We start from the raw sequence: 13,659 nt of genomic DNA on the forward strand, positions 1-13,659 counted from the left end.
TAACCGCCCTCCTCAATCAGTATTTACTGAAATCCGGTTGCGAGTAAACTTCGTGAGGAACGAACGGACGGACCATTGGACACACTGATAAATAAAAAATGGTGTAACACACGATTATATTCAAATGTTCAAATAAATTCATTTACGAACATATTTCGGAAGGTATATATATATATATATATATATATATATATATATATATATATATATACATACATATATGTATGTTTATACTTGTATGTATGTAATATGCCAGGTCAGGTAAAATGTTACCTAGGTTTGGGTTCAATATACAATCTTCATTCGCACGCTTGAATTCACATGAGCTCATTCTGGTTCCCAAATTGCGTCTTACTATTTTATAGTGAGGTTGATTATATCAGAATTATTAATTTCTTCTTTTAACACCAGACATTAGATGGATCAGTTATAACTGTTTTCAGTTTTCGTTTGAGGGATTTATGTATATTAGTCATTGGCATTACAGAGTGCAAGTTAATCATTTCGATCTTTATTACTTTTTGGGGTTTATTGAGTTTATTTTTAGACATTTTGATTTACACCACTGTGATACATCAAGACGTTGAGTACATCGCTACATTCCGGACCATTACTACATCAGCTTTATCAAAACTGGAATTCATTTGGAATAGACAATACTTTTTGGACTTGTGACAGATCTTTGAGGACTATTTGGCATCTAAGTCACAAGAAACGGATGTTTTCTGAAGTGTCCTTACTGTATTCTATCGACATAAATTTTTCGTTGAATTTTCTTAAACATGTTACGTTTCGTTTGTATCTGTTACCTAATTTAAGACCATATATTTGTAACTAAAATTTGAGGTTGGTCCTGAATATGATTTCTTTTCAAATATTTCAGAAACTTCAATTTATTGATTAATTTTAATTTCACTTTAATGGCATTATTTTAGTGTGTGGTATTTTAATTTCACATATTTGAGAAATATTAGTGAAAAAAAAATTTTTGCAATGCCATCTTAAGTTGTGATGTTCATTTTAGATCGAACCGAGAAAATATTACTGTCCTTAAAAAGTCGAATTGATAAAGCTGGCCAGTAAACATAATCTTTCTGAAACGAAGGTTTCTTTAACTAATCGATACATACAATGGAATTCGGTCCAATATTTGGTGGACAATTTTAATTTGGATAAAAGTGATTTCGGTTCGATTTTTAAGTACCTATCTCTCTGTAAAATTAAAATTAGGAAGACCAGAACGTTTCAGGTTCCATAGCAAATTATGGAAATTCAAAATCGGCAAGAGTAAATGGGTAAACAGATATAAAGAGATGAGAGACAAATGCAGAATCAGAGCAAAAAAGAAATGAAAAAGGTAAAATGCGACTGAAATAAAATAATTAGATTTGGTGTTCTTTACACACAATATCACATTTTGATGTTACCAAAAAGTTTAGATTACTACCTTGTATTAGGAATATGAAGTAAATCAATATGTTTCTGATTTTGAGAAAATTGCTAAATATTATAAATGTCCCAGATGAATATAATTCATATTAGTTGAAGAGTTCAAGAATTTCGCACGTTGTAACGTCAAGACCGAACGGTCAAATCTTTAGAAAATGTATACTGAAATTATTATTCTTCGACTCAAACAAATTATTTTTTGTCTAAAGTTTTCCTCTGAGCAGTTGTACAGTAATACCTTCCCAGTCTAATAAGAGTAGTGTCGAATCAGGAATCAAACGTTTGATGCAACTGGTCAGTCGTACTTCTCTCTTCCTACGTGCACTTATATCATGATAAAGAGCATGCTATTTCTGATTTGAGATAAGCGACAGAATAAAGACGGGTCTATTCCAAATGTTCATAATTCTAAAAAGGCAGGTTCAAAATCATGTAATTCAATCAACATATGTGTTGGGTCAAATAAACCAAAGTAACGATTTTATTAAGGAGATTTATGAACTACTCATGTCGAAAGGTTTTGTATCAATTGTTGGCGATTCTTCCAATCCTATATGGATTATAATATTAAGGGACACAGGAGCTACTCAGTCTTTTTCTTATCAAGATCTTTACTTTTATCCAACAAGTCTTCCTCTAGTAAAGTGTTCTTATTTGCAGAACAGGGCGAAACTTTCTTAGTCTTCCTCCAATGAGTAAAGTTGTCGCCAGATTTAGTGTCAGAACCCATTACAGCTGGTACTATGGAATCGTTACCCATCGATGGTATTTGTTAGTATGGGCTAGTCGCTGGAGATCATGATGAACTTAATACAGTTTAAACTGACTTAACTTTCTCGGATCAAAAGGTTGATCCTATTGAAAATGAAATCCCTGATTTATTCCCGGCTTTGTGCAGTTACTAGAACTATGACAAAAAGAGCTATTGCAATTGATGTTGATCAAAATATTACCTTTTGCTGACACATTGTTTGCTTAGGCTTTTGAGAAAGGCACATATGCTTCTGGTGTTGATCTGCCAAGAGATATCTATCACAATGATCGTTTCTTTTGCTACTTATCCTTTTCTATAATCACGGTCACGAATGACAATCACTCGTTCTTGAACATAAATTTGATACTGAGATACCCTATTTGTTTAAGAGGGCGATTAGCAAAACGGAGCTACACAAATGCCTGTTTTGTATTTTTATTTTTAAAATGACGTCCTATTGAGAATATGGAGACCACCTTAGGTACCCGCTGGTGACGACTGGTCAATGAGGTAACAACCTATTTGTCGTAGGTAATATGGCAGGAAATTCTTATTATAACCCATGAAACATCCTCGACTGGTCACTTAGGGATGAATATGACTAATCACAAGATATTTAATCATTTGTATTGGCATTGGCTGCGAACTGAAAGTGATTCTTCTAAATACATTATATATACATTTGTTATATTGTTGCAAATCCTAATATGTATACCTTCCTAAACATGTTCGTAAATGAATCTGTATATGGTAATTGAATACAATCGTTCGTTGATTTATCAATCTGTTCAATCGTCCGTCCAGTTTATCTGCAACTTATTTCTGCAGGAAACGAAAAATTTAGCAGATTAAAGGTAAACTATGTAGATCCATTTCTTAAGACTAAGCCAGATAAGTAAAGATGTTGACCATTAAGTGTGCGTCCGAAAGATTTCCAGAGGCAATTCATTTGGAAAATACAAAAACTAAAAGAACGGTAAAATCATATTTTCTAATGTTTGGTCTTCCCCAAGCTAACCAATCCGACCAAGCATCAAATTTCATATCTGGAAGTTACGTTTCATCTCAATAACCAAAAGTTTAAGTCTTTTGCTTTAATGTCTAGGGGCTTGGAAAAGATGTCACCAAACTTTGTAAAATATAAATAGGTTATAATGTTATGATACAAAAATAACATTTGGATGAAGGTATTCATTTATTACAGCCTGTTGTTCGGGAATCAGCCCAAGAACCGCTAGGATTTAGTCCGTTTGAACTAAGGTTAGAACATACCATCCGTGAACTGTTTGAGCTATTTAAAGAGAATTTTCTTTCACTCGAAAACACAGAGATTGATCTTCTTTACTATGTGTCTGATTTTAGAAATAGGAAATCTTCACTCTAATCAGTCCAAAGTGAAATTAAGGTACGACATAAATGCAAATGACACAGAATGTTCAGTCTGGTGATAGAGTTCTGTCTCTCCTGCCTATACATCAGGTAAGTATTATGGTCCTTATACAGTTGAAGAGAAAGTAAGTAACTAATATTATTTCATTAACACTCCTGCGATCCGAAAACAGAAATAACGTTGCCATATAAGTACGTTGAGGGAACACTTTAATGTTTAGCTTTACCTTTCCCCAGAATTCGGATTTAGACGACATATAATCGAGGTGAAACTACGGTGCTGTAACCAATCTACGGAATATTTGGATACGGCCAATTTAAACCTATGGAAGTTAAGGTCTAGACTGTCGCTGAATTCCCATTGTAAACAACAGCCGATGCGATAGGAATAGCCATATATTACCGGAATGTTTGGTCCAGCTTTTCATGAATTTTGTAACCTCAAACCAATTTGTAAGAAAACCAGGTTTTCGTGATTCAAAAAAATGTTAGGAGGTTTGTGAACAGTCAGTTAACGGTCGTTCTTAAATGCATCAGTTCTTTCACCTCCAACTAAAGTCAATTAAAGTCAATCATTTCAAATGTGTATTGATCGAGTGATTTTGGATTGTGAGTATTGATTCAAGAAGGCAAACATAGTGTGAATTATTCAGAGTGATATTTTCAAAAAAGGTTAAAAGAATAGAGAATTTATTCAACAATGAGGAAGAAATATTTGGCATTAATATTGTTTTATACAAAGATCTAAGTTGTATTTTGCTTCCTTCTTATATTATTGTATTCAGTGAACACCCTTACTTTCATTAACTAAATGAAAAGCAAAAATTAGAGACTGTGAAGGAAAGGTTTGATATTGCAGGAATACAACATTGACATTTGGCACATCAAATGAAATGATAGAATAATTGCAGGTACAAGTTTACTTGTATAAGAAGTACTACATTGCTTCTTGAGTGTACCATGTGAGATTCCTAAAATATATCTTTGTGTAATTTTAACTGGTGTAGTATGATAATTGACTAATATGCAAAAGAAAGATTTATAAGATAAATCATTCTTGTTTCATTACTAGGAGAGGGGTTATGAATATATTTTATTAGCAATTTGTGCTGTGTCCTGGCCATGTTGTTATTATTAGTTTTATTATTATTATTATTATTATTATTATTATTATTATTATTATTATTTTATTATTATTATTATTATTGTTATTATTGTTATTATTATTATTATTATTATTATTATTATACATATAATGATTGTGATGGATCTTACTGCATTATTGAGAGTAGATGCTTAATATCATCTAGAGTAAAATGTTTAGTAGCTTTAAGTTCTCAATACAGCATTGATTCTGACCTTAGAAATTTCTAGAAAGAAACTTTGATTACTTGGATGGAAAATTCCATTAAGACGACCCTCATTCTATTCAACAGGTTACGTCTCAGGGTTTTATGTTAAGGTTTATTGTATTTAAATTTGTTATTCCTGTTTCAACACCATTCTTTAATGGAAAAAATTTGATATGTGTTCAGGAGTGGTCTGAGAGGATTTGTTTCAATTAATCATTGGAATTAGAAGGTGCTAATAAATAATTTGGAACTTAATCACCGTTTTCGGATTATTGTGAATTCATTTAAAAACATGGTTTATATCATTGTGGTCCATAAAGCTTATTAACACATCGCCAGTTCATTGTAAGTTAGTACTTAAAAAGTATTGATTCATTCAGAACACAACAGGAATACCCTATACATATGGACTTGTGATATAACGTTTAGGACTATTTGGGAAGTGATTCACATTTCTGTAAGTTCTTTTTAAATTTTCGCTTTGTGTTCTGGGGAATTAAATTATTTACTGAATTTACTAAAGCTGTCGAATTTCGCTCTTATTGTTACTTAGTTTAAGACCAGAGGGTGGTAACAGCACAGACAGATACATACGTGCACACATGCACACATATACTTATATCGTCGAAATAACGCGACCTTGGTTGATAAATATGCAAATCTACATACCTGTTCATATTGGTCTTAGGCGGATGTTTGATATTTTGGGGATTGCGATCAAACAATTAGGAGTAAGATTGGACAGCGGTGTTTGGATACTTCTTTTAATTATTGTATTTTTACGTTATATATTATACGCAATTTATTTTCTTCTCGTGAAGAAAATGTCGTTGTAATCTTTTGACCCTAGCTGTTATTCTTCTCTTTTGCGACTAGGGTACGGTGGCAACAATGAATCTGCAATCATATTTGGTAATCTTCATAACGATTTAGCTACCAAAGCTGCACTGTTGACATGCATTTATTTGCCATCTCATACTAGCCCTGTTTCCGACAAATAATAAATCACGAATAAAAATTTGTGTGTATTATACAGGTCCTCGTTAATCTTTTCGAATGTGATGTTCTGTACCAGGTGGAAATCAAATTTGAATTCAAACAGTTCAAGTATGATCATGTTATCTGTGTCAGTTTAGATGGAGTGAAGGTTTCATTGAATGATTCACTTTTCTTCGCATAATGCTACCTTTTGCCTTCAGCACCCCATTCCTTTGCTTTACATCCAGGACAGAAAATTACGAAATCTAGTTATCCTGCTGAATGGTTAGGATCAAACATTTCAAATATGAAAAGTCACGTTGAAATACTATAGCAAATGTAGCCACCGTAGTTTTGTAACAATCACTAGGTGAAAATTAAAAGAGGAGATATGGGGTTTTATGAAATAGTAGAAGAGCGGATTCTTGTGTCGATTACAGAGCTAACCCTATGTTTGACCTAATTTTAAGTTGTGGAGTTAAATAGGCCTGTGTGGTGTGCCTCTGTTTATAGGTATTTATCTCGCTTTACGCCGTGGCCAACAGTGCATCTAGAGATGGATCTTCACTGGGGGTGAAATATAAATGCTTTATAACGCTGAACCCGTGATAACCATTGTTAACGACGTTTGAATCTCCAGCATAATCACTAAACCTTCAGTGGGTCTAATTTGTCATGTTTTATTTCAGTTCTAGTATATTGTTCTCTTTCGGCCTCGGATAAATGTTGTGATGGCACTTGGTGAGTCAAACAACTTAGTCCATATCAGGTTTACAACACTGTTCACATTCCGCTTTGCTTATTCCTTTCGTACAAATATAGTTATGAAATGAGGTTTCCTGGCAATGAAGTGCATCATGCATTTTAGTACATGCCTCCAAATTTCTGGTTTGATGTAAAGATTTATCTTTCAGGATTTCCAAAAGGTCTAGACAAGTGAAATGAATTTTAAAAAATCATCTTTTCAATAAGAATGCTCAGGCTTCCGCTATTTCAATGGGCCTTACTATATGTTATACCACTTTGGAAATAATGACCTTTAAAATTATTTGAAGCATTAACTATGTATGTATGTATGCATGTATGCATGTATGTATGTATGTATGTGAATAAATGAAGAAAAAGGAATCGATATTTCATTATATTAAATTTATATATGATTTAAGCTGCATTTGTTTATAGTGCAATAATTATCACATGTGTTCCATCACGCTCTTATTTTGCCTTCTGTGTAGAGTGTGGAGCAAACATGTTAGGCAAGTAAACAACAACCTAACTTCTTTGGTCAGCAAGTTGTTGGAATGTTTTATTATACGCTAGCTGACACGCAGCAGTTGAGCCAGGTCAAGAAGTCAGTTTGTATCAGAAGGATCTTAATGGAGTAAAATGTTTGGCTGTCTGCATGCTGTATTTAATTATACACCCCAAGTTAATGTGATATTTTATTACTCTGAGTTTCTGCAGAGCATTTAATGAAACCTATATCGTCTACGAAATATACATCCTACAAAGAAATCAGAGTATGTCTGTCTCTATCTCACAACATACATAAATACATATATATATATATATATATATATATATATATATATATATATATATATATATATATATATATATATTACCCTCTCTCAAACAATTGCCATCAGTGAGAGGTGTAAAAAACGAGAAGATAGACAGTTCCAAGTTTGGTGGTCCCAAATCGTTTGTTTCCTATTGAATATTTAGCTCCTGCATCATTCTATGTGAAGTCGGGTTTGGAGTGGGAACTCAGCAGTGACTGGGTTTCTGTTGAGAAAATGCTAGCCTTAACTTAATTCTCCCTGAATACGTCAGATGAAACATTATGCCAAATAAAGTTAATTTAAATGTTTTGTTAATGAGGTATTGTTTCGAGAATAATTGCATATGGTATCGAAGCCATCAATGAGTAATGGGTGTTGTTGGCACAGCTTCAAAAGTGATCTTAAATTCCTGTGTTGTAGATAGTACATTACTGGTACGTTGCACCTAAAAGCATTTAAATTATATCTTTCTCGACTTTGTCGCTGTCTTTTTCGTTGATAAATTATAACAAGGTCTAAGGGCGAAAACTTGATGTTCTTTAGTGGCGTCAAGCTGTTACGACTGATACCTTTTATACTGGCACCCCCTTAGTCCCATCCAAGCATATTTACACTGATTAGGACTAGATGATGTGTCACCTGGTTTTGGTCTAATCGTGAAATATAATACGTAGTAGTATTGATATGTTTGTTTTCCCTGTCCCGGTATTCGCTTGTGTTTTAGTTATATTGTAGTGGGGTTGATTGACAGATTGTAACTTTCTTCAAGGTGTCCGCTTTATTTGGTTATCGTTGTCTAGAGGGTGATTGCCCTCGGTGTTGTAGACTTGACAGAGTAAATATTAGCATAAAGTGTGAATATTATAGAAGGAATAAATAGAGATCTGAGCAGATTTATAAAACTTAATGACACGAGGCAGCCCCCATATATGAAATGCGAAAATTTAATCAATTACAATAACAACTGTAATAATACGTTACACTAGGAAGATACACTTTTCTTTTGAAATAAGTCATTCACCAAATTTCAAACACAAATATACTTATATAAATAGCCAATATGTTTTAAATGATACAATTGGTTCATCATAGAATAGAGTGAACAATTGAAGTTATTGCCTTTTACTACTTGATAGCCCGCTTATTTCCTGTTCACTCCAACTTCACTGTAGCTGTTCTTCTTGGTCCTTTTGCTTTTTTCTTCTCCAAACTCTATATTGTCTCGCCCACTGTCGGCCCTGAACTTTGTGTGGGTAGATGAATAGGTAAGTACGTAGGTACGTAGATACTTGGATAAGTAGGTACGTGGATAAGTCAGTGGAGCTATTTCCCCTTTCAAAATAAAGAAAAGCAACTAAATATTCTGACTGTTGAGAATAGGTCATTATTTCCCTCTCGTTATGTTAGATATCGTCCTATCGGAATTCACCCAGATAACAAAGGCTATGTGGTCAAGCCAAACATGGCAGACCACAATACACCTAGTTTCGTAAGATTAATGTACTTCCTAACGGATATTTAATGACTGACTCACATTAACATCACACGAGACATACCAGTTTCGTTCTCGTCTCAATTAAACTAATGAATGAATGAAATTCATTTAATGGTTTAACTACGTTATTTTCAGGGAATACACACATTCAAGTCTTTAGTATACATGGAATCTCACTTCATGGTTAAGAACGTTCATTTCAGTCAATATGTACTCAAGTCTTTATCATATGTTAAGCCATCTATGATCGGACGATTCACACAGATTCTCGCAACTCATATCAACTAAAGTAATGCATGAAATTCTTAAGATACCTGAATCCTATAACAACCAAGACGACAGATTCAAATAATTCGTCAAACATATATAAACAAGATCATTGTACGAATTCAGATAGATGAACTCAAAAACAATTATACTCATATGAAGAATATTAATCTACGGATTTAAACAAATAATTTCATGCAAATAATTATATTGGTGTCACCAAATTACATGAGTTTGACGCAAAGGCCTTCTTCCAAATTCAAACTCAGAGTGTCCTATATTTCTTCCTCTTGCAGGAAAACGGAGACTAAGTCTTGTGATGGGGAATATTAAATTCAAGAAATTTCGTGTGGGAAACACGCACCATATTTAGCGTGACCAATCATGATTAAAAATATATACTGCCTTCTATAAACAGGCGCCAAACGTGTGGTCAGCCTGACGTCTATATATCCAAATAACTTATTTTCAACAATCTCAACTCTGACGTTTTCGATACAAAGATCGAAGTTAACCTTTTCCTTCCATTATGTCTGACTGTTAAATAAGCGAAGGCTTAATTAAGAATCACTTCCTGTCATGACACAGACATTAAAAATCTAATAATTGTTCTCTTCCCCAAATTAAGGTGCTTTTTACAGTTCGCAAAAACTGTGCACCCTTTTTTATATACAAAATCAATATATATGTATGGAGATGAGTAAAACATATCAAAAAATGAATTGTATATTGTGTTATGACTGAGTTCTTTTTTTTTTCTTTCTTAATGAACCTAGATGTATACTCCTCTCGTTCCAGGAACGCTGATTTGTGGGTTTCTTTTACCTCTTGATCCCCAATTGTTTGTTTTCTTTTACAATTTGCGACTTGTTCTATTCAGCCGGTCAGCTTATCTCCTTTATGTAGTGATTTTGTTAAGCATTGCTCTTTATGTTACCCATGTTTTCATGTTAGGTGATAGGGTTATCCATGTCCGATACGTTGAATTCGTTTTCTATCTCGATCCTATTTATTTAGAAGAACGTTTTGAGAAGGTTTCAAAGATTTTGTACACTAGACAAAAATAACATGCATATACATGTGTTTGTTTTGGTTTGGTTTTGTGCTTTTCTCTATCCTCCTCCATTCCTCCTCCCCCCCCCCCCCCGTTGTTTTGGTATTTTTAGATTGAGCAACTTTATCTCCATTTGTATTAACGGAGTTTGGGAACTAGTGTGCATGGATTTGAATGAAAACACACACTTTATATCTTTTGTGCTGTTGTTTCAAGTTGTGCTGTTGTTTCAAGTTGTTCATTACTTAGATCATGATTATGCATCTTGCGCTTTTTGTATACAACATTGATGCTTCTGAGCGTCGCAGTTACAGTAGAAGAATTAAGCTGAATAGACAGTTACATCAGAAAGTATGCTGATTAGAAGTTAAATCAGGATATAAGCAGATTAGACAAGTAAATCAGGAATGTATTCTTTGCGAATATGAATAAAGAGTAAATATACAAACAACTTTCCTCCACAAGAAAGTTTGATGTCTTTTTGGAAGAATGTTTAGGATGTAATATTGAACAGTATGAAAAATTCACATCTTTATTTATAAAATATAGATTTACACAAACAAACTTTGCATCGTATTTAAATGGAGTACGGGTTCAATCTGGTAATCAAATGCAGTAGACAACCAATAGTCTTAAATTAATGTAGTATATTAGTTAAGCCGAGAAATGCTTTTGGCGATATAAAACTGTATGCACTGAACGATGTTTTGGTATACCACTAGTAAAAATCTTGTAAAACTTTTAATTTAATTTAATTTATATTGTATTTTATAACCACATTAACATTTTACAGTGATGAATTTATGGACATACAAAGGGCACAGAGTAATGTGATCTTTTGGCAAAATCCATTCTATAAATGTACAGAATTAGACATGTCCGTATTATATTCATTTCTTATTGATTTCAAGAAAGAAAAAAAAAAGATCTTAATGTAGGATATATGTATGTGATGGAAATTGATTCCGACAGAAAACAATAACATATATGGGACACTTTAATTGGCCTCTATTAATTTTAAAATGTATCTGCTGCCTGAATATAAATAATCACGTGAACAGTTCCAAAAAAAAAAATAAATAAAAAAACTATAATGGACCAGCAGATCATACACCAAGTGATCGTATAATTGTCTCCACCAATTGGAATGGTGACGAGAATGGGTAGTATCGACAGACACAAGAAAAATGTACAAAAGTCCATCGACTTGGTTAACACCCAAATTAAAATATACCATCAATAACTAGGTTAATCTACGTTAATCATGAAAAGAACTATGTAAAAGTACCAAACAATGTGTACAGGGCAATAAAGAAGAATAAGTTAATTAAACTTATATGAAAACGACTGATGATGAAGACGACGAAAATGGTGAAGATAATGGTGATGATGATGTTTATGCAATAAGCGTCGTCGTAGACAAATTGCTTCCCGATAAGGTCACAAACAAACAATACTGCGTCCCTTTTACCTGGATGATGGGCAACCTGGCAGTTTTTTCCTATATGCTACCATCAAAATTGTACATTTTCAGAGGCACGCAGAGGCAAAATCAACTTATTAATTACAAATAAATGCATTACAAGCATAATTTGCGTTGTTTTGGTATGTATATTTGATAATAATATCTTGAGATTCGACGAACGTATGCCAACTTCAAACACCATATAACATTAACGGTAAATCTGCAAACATACCACAAATACAGCTGATGATGACGTCATTCGGGAGCTAATATACTGACCGCGCAGATGAGACCAAGTCTGATCATGAAAAAAGGTATCGCAGTTTTTATTTTCTTTACGAAGTGTCAAGAATTGTGTCATGGACACAATTGTAGAACGTAATTTATCTATATTGAATAATTTTAATGTATAGTGTCCACTCTAAACCGTGTCCATAATAACTAACAATCCAGCTTAGGCAAACACGGGAAATATGATGACTTAGACTGATCTACTTAATAATAATACTAATAATAAATTCCATATACTCAGATAATCTTCTAACTGAAGGCCGAAATGCTATCGCAGTTTACTTTTCTTTGGCGATCGCCCATTATAGTTTCAACTGAGCAAAGCAAGCCTTTTATAATCTGTGCGTAACTCATAGAACAGGTGTGCTTGTGTGATTCGCACTGATTTGAACGCATGTCTGAATTATTTTAAGTACTGCAAAATGTATGAACTAAATAGTATTATGTATATTTGATTTAATTTATATCTGACAATTTAAATGTTTGTTTATTAGGTTTATTTGTTTTAAATTCCAGACATGCTATTGTAACGTAAATTTTATTACTTGATTCGACGTTGTCCAGCAATTTAGTTCAGTTTGACCTGAATGTTTCTCGTAAACAATTAATAATATAACTTTGTATCTAATGTTAACCTAGTTCCTGACCTTGATTTAGAAATCAGCGAGAGTTGAAGTACTTGTTTCCTTCTTTTTTTCTTTCTCAGAGTAAGAATTCATAAAGTAAAACAGAGGCCATACATGGACTGCGTGACAAATAACATGTATCAAAAATATGCTTTTCCACTGCATTGATCACATCCGGGCAATTTTGTTGCGTTTTTCTTAGACTTAATATTGATGTCTTGAGCAATAATAGTAATTCTGAACATTAACACTGGAAACGTCCAAGTGTTTTATGTTGTGACTAGTTTTTTTGGGCTAATTATGTTGTTTTGGAGTCCAAGAGATTTTTGTTTCCTCTGGAAATGCTTTTCCCTGTAAATTAATTATTGGAAAAGGACAGTTATCGAATTTACATATAATGTATACACTGGAATATTATATTCGGTGATTCAACAAAGGACTATTGACACATAAGTACGACGCTGACCACAACATACGTCATCACCTTCCATTTTGTATTTTTTCGGGATTAGAACTCATTTTCATTAGGACTTTTAATTACTAAAACTTAATTTTTTAATTCTTGGATTATTCTTGGATTGTTTTTGGATTTGATTCGTAAAACCATAATTTCTTTTTCTCATGTTTGCCATGTTTCTCTAAGGAAATAAATTATTTGTTACATTTTACAAACCTTGTTGTCTTCACTCATTTCTTGTTGCATTTTGTAAGAGCCTAAACGTAATATTAGCAAATAAACTGTTACGTCATGGTCTTGTAGCAATTAATTTGATGACTTTATATAAATAAATTCACAATATAAGACAAGATACGTATGTTTCAACTTGGCCGTTGATAATGATATCAATACTAATGATTTCACTTTATATTAAGCATGCCCACATAATTTTGCTAATGTCTAGTAACAATGCCTATGATGGTCAGATGCATGGCACACGTGCAATTTAGTTTTCGGCATTCCTGCTATGTGAAGA

This window comes from Sinohyriopsis cumingii, chromosome 5 (genome assembly GCF_028554795.1).
Source record: "Sinohyriopsis cumingii isolate HCF-2022 chromosome 5, ASM2855479v2, whole genome shotgun sequence".
Classification (NCBI taxonomy): Eukaryota; Metazoa; Mollusca; class Bivalvia; order Unionida; family Unionidae; genus Sinohyriopsis; species Sinohyriopsis cumingii.